The following is a 10,713-nucleotide window of genomic DNA, read 5'->3' on the forward strand; positions in this document are numbered from 1 at the left end:
AAATTAAAAGATACCAAAAAAATTTACAAGTGAATAATTAACTCTTCAGCAAAATTTTATATATCAGTAAAACAATTTGCAGCATTAATTCTATATCACAATATATGGTTGACATGTGGTAGAGTTGATTAAGTTTAACTTAAGAAATTAACTCAAAATATTACCAATCATGAAATTTTTTTTGAGTTCATGTTTGAGTTATGATATATTATACATAAGTTAGAATTTTGAATTATCACTTCGACCGGTAACATGTAATATTAGCTTTGAGTTAAAATAAAAGTTATAATTTCATGTAACCCGCATTAAAAATTATGTGGTAGAAACTATAAATTTATTTAGAGTGTTTGATGTATTAATATAAGTTAATATATTTTGAAAATAGTTGATTGGTAATATTTTTATATATAAGTTACAGTATTTATAATTTTTTAAAAATAAATTTAAATATCAATAATAGTAACATTTATTATATTTATATAAAATAAGTTAAATATATAAATTAAAAGTTAAGAAAATATATTAGGCTTAGAGAAATTGCCAAAAATACCATTTTCATAGTACCACTTTTCATGTTTACACTAACCACTTTTACCACTACTTTTAATGAAGGGTTTAGAATTGAAGGTTTAGGATTTAGGGTTTAGATTTAATGTTTTAGGGTTTAAGGTATATAGTTTAGGGTTTAGAGTTGAGGATTTAGGGTTTAGAGTTGAGGATTTAGGGTTTATAGTTTAGACTTTAGGGTTTAGGGTTTAGGATATTGAATTTAGGGTATATAGTTTAGGGTTTAGTGTTTAGAGTTGAAGATTTTGGGTTTAGAGTTTAGAATTGGAGGTTTAGTATTTAGAATTTGGGATTAGAATTTTGAAAAGCATATAAATACAAAGATATAAGAGTTTTTACCATTTTAATAAATAAGGTATTTTTGAAAATGTGTCTTTAGTGGTGGTAAAGATGAATAATGGTACCTTGAAAATGGTATTTTTGAAAATTCCCCTTAGGCTTATATATACTATAAAAATATATTTTGACATCGATGTGTATATATATATCGATAGAATTTTATGTATGTCAATTTTTAGTTACTAAACAGAATTAAAAATTACCATTTATAGGAATAATTTAAATAAAAATATGAAAGCTTATAAAGTATTTGACTGAGTAGTTAGTAACTACAATTTTTTGAAGGGGAAATTTCATAACTACACTTTGTGTAGTACCACAATTCAAGTTTACCACCACTTTAGGGACATTTTCACAAATACATTTTTCAGTAGTGTGAAAAAGATTAAATTAACCCTACTTTATCTCTAACATATCACCTCTCTCCGTCGTTACCTTCTTCTCTCTGTTGAGACCATCGTTTCTCTCCTCCGGATCTGTCGTCGTCATCGTCATCGAAAGCCATCGTCATCGTCGTCATCGAATCGTCGTAGTCGTCGTCATTGAAAGTCATCGTCATCGTTCCGTTGAGATCTCCGACGAGCTAACACACGGATTCTCTCTCTCACGCAATCGTCATTTCGTCTCTCTCTCACACACCATGGATCAGATGTCGAATCCTTCTCCTGTTCAAATTTTCCAGCTGGTATGCGTATATCTCCTTTCGATTTTGTGTATTTCTGAACGAAATCTGAAACAACGAACGTTAGTAAACATTTGCTTTTATCCAAAAGGCAAACAAGGTTGATTTGGAGTTCAAGTTGAGATTAAGATTTTGGAATAGCTAACACTGCACTTTTTACATAATTATAATCCCTTAAAAATCTGAATTTCTTGATATTGTTAAAAGTACAACTCGACGATTTATAAGTCTTTATAAATAAGAACGATTTAGCAATAGTGGAGTAGTGTATATTACTTCTAGTGTTGAGATGTAGTGTCTATTACTTGCAGTGTTGAGATTAAGATTTTGGAATAGCGAACACTGCATTTTTTACAGAATTATAATCTCTTATAAATTTGGATTTCTGGATATTGTTAAAAGTACAACTCGACGATTAATAAGTTTTATAAAGAAGAACGATTTAGCAATAGAGGAGTAGTGTCTATTACTTCTAGTGTTGAGATGTAGTGTATACTACTTACAGTGTTGAGATTAAGATTTTGGAATAGCGAACACTGCATTTTTTACAGAATTATAATCCCTTATAAATCTGGATTTCTGGATATTGTTAAAAGTACAACTCGACGATTTATAAGTCTTTATAAAGAAGAACAGTTTAGCAATAGAGGAGTAGTGTCTATTACTTCTAGTGTTGAGATGTAGTGTCTATTACTTGCAGTGTTGAGATGTTTATGTTTAGACCATTACTAAAAATATTAACAAACATAGTATTAAGGTTTGGGATTATGAAAGCACGAACATTGTTGTAATGATCCCACATCTTTTATATTGTTTATAGATCAATTTTAATTAGTATTTGAAGTTTGAAGATTGAAAATTTAGAAGAGATTGAAGGAGTTGTGGAAGTCGGAGCTCGCCGTATCTTCAGAAGCAAACAAGTGTTGATTGACGTGTTCCAAGCAAGGCTTATCTCCTTGACGTGTGTCTCATCTCACCGCTTTCATTACGTTTTTATTTTCTTATGTTGACCTTTGTTCTGTTGCCCAAAAAAATGTTGACCTCTGTTTCAATTTGACCTTTTTTAAATTGTTCCAATTTATGTTTTTATGCCAATAAGAGTTTATAAACTCATTTATAAGACTTTTTAAATCGTTTATAAGAATTTACAAATAATTTATAAGATTTTATAAATCCACATATAACTTATATGATATAAGGGTTTATAAAAACATTATTAGAGTTTAACAATCTTCATAATATAATTTATAAGAGTTAACAAATCATTTAGAAGAATTTACAAATCCTTACAAAAAGTTATAAGTAAATCTTTCCAAAGATATTTATAAGTGTTTATAATTTCTTATAAATCTTTGTAAATTATTTATGAATCATTGATAAGAAATAAAAAAATATTTATAATGGTTTATAAAACCATTTACAAGAGTCTGAAGCGGTGGAGCCTTGCTTGCTGTCCGCATGTGCTATAGAATCTGCCACATATCATCATCTCTTTACAAAGCCTGCACATGTTCTTTAGTTTTATAAAAATATTTAAAGTTATTTATAAGGATTTATAAAATCATTTACAAAGATTTGAAGAAACCCTTATATAATTATCTATGAGTATATAAATTCATTAATCATAGTTTATAAAGGTCTATAAAACAATTTATAATGATTTATAAACGTTTATAAACTGAATTATAATGGTTTACAAGTTAATTTTTCTAAAGTCATTCCAAAAGACAATCAACACAAAAAGGCAAATCTGGTGAACTTGAGAATTCTTGTGAGGAATGTTAGGCATAATGAGTATAAGAAACTCAAAAAGGATTTATAAACGTTTATAAACTGATTTATAATGGCTTACAAGTTAATTTTTCTAAAGTCCCTCCAAAAGACAATCAACACAAAAGGCAAATCTGGTGAAAGAGCCACGTCCTTCAACAAGAGATATATTTCCTCAACTCTCTATGTAGACTATACATAGACCATGCTTGTGATCAGAATCAAACAAACTCATTTCAAGGTTTAGTTTTATAAATATTACTACTTACTTTAACTCTTGTGGATGGAGAAGAGAATGTGAGAAGAACCAAGATCACAAATGAAGGAAGTGGAATCAGAGGCTCGCCTCCTTAAGAGCTCCATCTACAAGTATAATTTGAGCCAACAAAAAGGGTTAGTACAACAAAAATGTATAGTATATACAACAAAAAAATACTCAAAGTAGAAAAGATCAACAAGATATATCAAAAGACATAATATATAAGCATTATGTTCTTCATGGATAAATTTATAAGGTTTTATAAATTTGAAATTTCAAAACTTCATATAAAAAAACTTCTTCTCCATTCCTAGAAACTGATCGATATTGAGATTTCAGATATTATACTATAGATAAAGGAAGATAAACAATGTAGATTCAAACATCAAAACTTATAAAACCATAAGTCTTTCTATAATATGAAATTATAAGGACTTATAAATATCAGAAAGTATAATTTCAACATCGAAACTTCTTCAACATCATATAAACAGATCATGTTTGAAAAAATTCAACCTAAATGTAATTTAACAGATACTTTTCAGAAAAGCAAACATAGAAGACAAAAAGTCAAAATCGTCATGTCTTTTGCATTTTACTCAAGACCTTGTGTTAATGTTCTTTCATTCCTCTTAAAATCATTTGGTCAAACAGTTGGTGTGCAACAAAGCCAGCAACTTCAAGTGACTTTTGAGTCAACTCTTCCACATCTAAAATGATTATAAAAAACATATAAATGTGTGAACTTGAGAAGTCTTTTGAAGAATGCTAGGTAGAATGAGTATAAGAAACTTAAAATAATTTATAAACGTTTATCAACACAAATGACATATCTGGTGAAAGAGCCACGTCCTTCAACAAGAGATATATTTCATCAACCCTCTATGTAGACTGTACAGAGACCATCCTTGTGATCAGAATCAAACAATCTCATTTCAAGGTTTAGTTTTATAAATACTACTACGTATTTTAACTCTTGTGGATGGAGAATAGAATGTAAGAAGAACCAAGATCACAAATGAAGGAAGTGGAATCATCAGCTTGTCCTCCCTAAGAGCTCCATCTACAAGTATAATAATATATTAAGAAGACAACTCTACAACTTTTATAAAGCTTTATAAATATGTAATTATTTGATCGTACAAACCACGTTGTTGTTCAGAGTCCCTCTTGCTTCTTCAAACAACTCACCAACCTCGTCGATCTTCAAAATCTGAATGCAAGTCAATCACATATTGTTCCTACGAATCAGCACTCACTTTTAAAAACAAAATATATCAAATCGTTAATGCATAAACACTATGTTCGTCATGGCTATATTTATAAGGTTTTATAAATTTGAGGATGAAAATTTTCTTCAGAAAAAGCTCCTTTTCTTTTCCCAGAAACACATCGTACATCGATTCTGAGAAATCAAAATAAAATTAATGAAATAGAACAAAAATCTCATCTATTATTTTGTCACCTTCGTTGACGTCGTGAGAGAGCTTGGTCAGTTCATCGGATCTCGTCAAGTTTTTCAGGTTCGTCGAAAGGCTCGCTGGAAAAGTCGTCAGAGAGCTCGTCAGAGAAATCATGAGCATCGTCTAATCTCGCCGGAAATCGTCAACATCGTCAGATCTCGCCGGGAACTCATCATCATCGCCAAATCTCGCTGTAGCATCGTCATAACTCGCCGCATTCTTCGCTGGATCTCACCGTACAACTCAGCATCACAGGATCGTTTTGATATCGCCGGAATTAGTCACCGGAGAGAGTTGGCGTCGAACTTTTTCACCGAAGTATATGACGATGACGATGAGATTTGGAGAGGGGAAGAGAAGATAATATGTTGTGTATATGAGGGTATAGTAGTCTTTCATCTCATTAAAATTTAATGGCAAAGTTGATTAGTGTATTTTTAAAAAGTGGTATAAGAAAAATGGTATTTTTGGCAATTTTCCTTTTTTTTTCAAAATGATTTATTAACTAATGGAAAGTGACGTGAAACAATAGTGGTGTAGTGTATTAAACGATTTAAAATTATTAAAAATCAAAAGTAACCGTTACTTAACTAACAAAATGCAAAACAAATATTAACTCAACTTCTAATACATGAGATTTTGTTTGATGTTGAGTTATGATTTGATTTATCCAATTTACTAAAGGGCTAACTCAAAATTGTAGCTCAAACGTAATACATTATAATTCAAACACTAACTCAAAAAATTAAAAGTAATTCATAATTGGTTACATTTATGAATTACGCTCGTAACTCAAACTTAATCAAGTCTAAATCATGTCACTAAATGTAAGAGGATTATTAACAAACTTCTTTTTAATACACCTAATGATTGTCTCACGTTTTAGCTTCATCAATTCATAAAAAGAAAATTAAAATTTATACACCTATTTAGTTATTAGTCAACAATGTTTGTAAATTATTATTTCCATTTCAATTACTTGAACAAAATTATTCATATAGTTGTAATTACTAATTCAAATGGTAAATAAACCAAAAATATTCATATAGGTATTTTTTGTTAGAATAGACACAAAGTGCATTTACTTAATTTTAATAATTTAATATGATATATTTTATTGGTTTGTAATCTATTTTATTTAACTTACAGTAAATATAATTATTGTGTTTATAAATTTTAAAGTCAATACATACTGCAATTTATAAATCAAAAACGTTACCAGTCAATAAATTTAAAAATATAATAACTCATATCTGTTGTGAACGAACGCGAATTAACTTTAAATAAAGTAAAGAGTAAAACGTATTGAGACAAATACCCATTTGGGATTTTTTATTATTGTGTGAACGAATAATCTTACAAACCCTTAAATTCGTATTTATATCAACCTCAAAACCCGATTTCATTTTTCTTATAAGAATACAATTTATCTAGAAAAAGTAAATTTTCTAAACCGAAAAGACATACTGTACCTTTACTGGTGCACATAGATTTAAGACACACATATGCAACAATATCTTTATAGCAAACCTATTACATAAATATACTGTTTCTACCAGATTGTTTTTACTGCAACTTAAGTCTAAATATAATTTTATTATAATTCAACTATGATTCAACATGTGACCAGTCAGAGCAAGCTAAAGTTCATTCTAATCAAACTAAAATGAAAGAAAAAAATTGATTCTCATTCGAAAATTTTTGGAAAAATTTCCATTCTAGCTTTTCAAGTGTCGAATTTGAGTAAATTTAATGAAAATATTTTTATTTTGAAATATTTTATTTTGATTTTTTAGGATGAAATGATAAAGAACCATTAAGATAATTGATCTGTGTGTGTAAAAGGAGATAATAAAATGTATAAATTGATTTATAATTCATTTATAGCTTGATTTTGGTTGTAAATAGTGGTTGGTGATATTAAATACAATGATATTTTGGTTAATAAGTGATGACAAAAAAGAAGTGAGTAAAGTTAACATATTTCAAAAATATGAAGTAATAAATAATGACATTTTTGTGAATTGGTTGTGAAAAGAAAAAACAAAAATTCAAAAAGGTTAATTTGTGATTGACAACAAATTTTAGATCATTTTTGAAAGAATATCATGTTAGAATGTATATAATTTTATCTACAATATAACAATAAAGGAAAAATATCTGCAAGATTTTTAATTTTGATATTAAAGATAGCGATTTCTTAAACTTTCAAGTATGGTAGATAAATATTATATTGAATCTTTAACAAAAAATGATATAGGATATAGACAAAATATACAGAGTTTTTACTTACACTACAAGAAAACGCGTCTATAACGACGACTCGTTACGAGGAAATTATTTCCTCGTAAATTTACATGGTGTTTACGACGATGTTACGAGTAAATAAATATTCGTCGTAAATTCGTTGTAAAGTTACAACGAAAACGTTTCGTCGTAAACCCAATGTAATTTTACAAGGCTTTTACGTGGAAAGCCCAATTCGTCGTAAACTCATTGTAAATATACAAGTCATTTACGACGAATCATGTAACCGTTAGTTTTGGTGAAAACGTGCATATAGTGTGGTTTAAAGTAACTAACTTCGTTGTAAAATCATTGTAAATTTACGAGTGATTTACGTGGAAAGACCAATTCGTCGTAAACTCATTGTAAATATACAAGCCATTTACGAGGAATCATGTGACCGTTACTTTTGGTGAAAACGTGCATATAGTGGGGTTCAAAATAAACTAACTTCGTTGTAGATGTTTGCATCGACAACTGCATGATCTACTGGAAGGATGATGAGAAGTTAGAAGAGTGTCGATTCTGCAAGAAACCACGATTCAAGCCGCAAGGACGTGGGAGGAATAGGGTACCGTACCAAAGGATGTGGTACCTACCCATTAAAGACAGGTTAAAAAGATTATACCAATCGGAGAGGACTGCTGCATGGATGAGGTGGCATGCTGAACATGTCCAGAAGGATGGCGAGGTCGCTCACCCATCAGATGCAAGGGCGTGGAAACATTTCAACAAGGTATACCCAGATTTCGCTGAAAATATTCGGAATGTCTATCTTGGGTTATGCACCGATGGATTTAGTCCATTTGGTATGTCTGGGAGACAGTATTCTTTGTGGCCAGTTATTCTTACGCCGTACAACCTGCCGCCGGATATGTGCATGGAACAAGAATTTCTATTCTTGACCATATTAATCCCTGGGCCGAAGCATCCAAAACGGTCGTTGGATGTATTTCTTCAACCACTGATACAGGAGCTAAAGGAGTTGTGGTCAGAAGATATAACAAATTCGAGCCTTTCATCTTAGCTTCCCAAGCCGAACAAGTTAGCTTCCTTCCATACCCTCGCCTTCGAAGTTCTGGGATAAATTGGTTAACTGCTATCAAAATAACACCTCGTGGACGGATTGTTGCTGGAGAAGAACCACCTTTGCAAGAAGAAGATGCAATCAATGAAGTTGAGGTACCTGATCAACAAACTGATGAAATTCTTTTGATCGACCCGGATAACCGTCAATATGAAGATCTTCCCGAAGATGTGACGGATGAAGCACGTGAAGATGAGTTCGATAGAAGCGATGATGATCATTGTAGTGATGTTGATGAGAACTCAAACGATTCTTCATGATGTAAAATATGTAACAAATGTTGATTTTTATTAGAAGATCTTATTTTCATATGTGTATCAAATTCTATTTTATATAATATGCATTTTAAAAAAATTTGGAGTTTATGGTTTCAGTTGGAAAAAGAGGTTGAATGTGTAGAAGATATGAAAGTATAGATATGTAAGTTTGGGGTTTAGGGATTTTGATTTTCGGGGTTTCACATATTTCGTTGTAATTTCGTTGTAAAAAAAAACGCGGGCCTGGTAATTTCCTCGTAAAGTTTAGGTTCGTCGTAACTTCGTTGTAAACCATGAATCGGGGTTTAGGGATTTGATTTGTGGTTTCAAAGATTCGTTGTAAACACGTCGTAAACAAAAAAAGCGGGCCTGGTACATTCGTCGTAATTACTGAAAGCACGTGTTCTAGTAAATTCGTCGTAAACAGAAAGACGGGCCTGGTATATTCCTCGTAAACCCAAAAACGCGGGCCTGGTACTTTCGTCGTAAACCCAAAAACGCGGGCCTGGTACTTTCGTCGTAAACCCAAAAACGCGGGCCTGGTATATTCCTCGTAAATTTACGACGAATTTACGAGGAACGTGTTTTCTTTATATATGCAACGCCTCTGAACGAGGCTTCCTCGTTCATTCCTCACAAATCTCTCTCTCTCTCTAAGGTAACTCCTCTCTCTCTCTCTCTCTAGTTAGTTTTTTTTTATAATTAGTTTAGGTGGTTAGTATAGGGAATTAGTTTAGAGAATTAGTTTAGGAAATTAGTTTAGGTGGTTAGTATAGAGAATTTTTTTTAAAAATAATTAATTAATAGTGTTGTGATTTTTAATTATTTTTTTTTAAATAATGTAGATCATGGCTCCTAGGAAAAAACCACCACCGACTTATGATGAGATGTTTGGCGACGGTGCCGGGACGTCTTCTTCTTCCGGCGGCCGAGCATCTTCTGATGCCGTTCCGGACTCTCAGACATCTCAGAGAGTTTGGAGTCCTCCTCCCGCACCTCACATGGCTCCACCTCCGCCACCAGCAGCTCAGATGGCTCCACCTCCTCCACCAGCAGCTCCGCAGGAGCCCATTCCAGGGGTAGATGTTCATCCAGACTTGCGGGTGCCTCCTCATGCACCATACGCAAGATATACAGTGGAGGATTTGCTTTCCGCGCCTGGACGGGAGGGTATGGACGTTTTGGACCCCGATAGACCGCCGGGTACTTATTGGTAAGTAAATTTATAATTTGAAAATTTCAAATCATTTTTATATATTTTATTAACAAGTTGGTTCAATTTGCAGGTTTGGGGCCAACAACCGTGTTTCCCGGAGCGTTTCAAAGACGATGAAGGGATACCTCGACGGAGCTTATCCAAACTGGAGTTTGACTCCAGATCACGTCAAGACCACTTGGTTTAAACAGTTTGCGGTAATTTTTCAATTTTCTTTTTTATATTTAATTTTATTATTTTTATTAATTATTAATAATTAATTATTAATGGTTTCATAATTTTGTTTGTTTCAGCAAAAGTGGAATTGGTCCTTAGGAATCACCGAAATGGTGAAGAAGGAATTCGAGGCAAAGGCGAAGACTCGCCTTGCCAACACGGTCTCGGATTGGAAGGATAAGTGGGAGATCTACGGCTATGACGGGAAGCCCACTGGGGTCACCAAGGAGGTATGGGATGGCCTCATCGCCTTTTGGAAGCTACCCAGCTCAATCCGGAAGGCCAACTCCTGCTCCGCTTCCCGTAGGACCAAGGATAAAGACGGGAATTTGCCTATGCTCCATACCACCGGGCAAAAACCTCATGCCGGGATCCGTCTCGACGCTGTAAGTTTTAGTTGTAATATTTATTTTATTAATAACTTTGAATTTCAATTTTTAATATTTTATTATTGGTTTTTGTAGTTTGAGAAGACCGGAGTCATGCCATCTTTGTCCGACCTCTTCAAGATGACTCACGCCAAACCGGACGGGACTTTTGTTGATCCTGCATCCGAGAAGCTCTTCAACAC

Source organism: Raphanus sativus, chromosome 4, assembly GCF_000801105.2.
Source record: "Raphanus sativus cultivar WK10039 chromosome 4, ASM80110v3, whole genome shotgun sequence".
Lineage (NCBI taxonomy): Eukaryota > Viridiplantae > Streptophyta > Magnoliopsida > Brassicales > Brassicaceae > Raphanus > Raphanus sativus.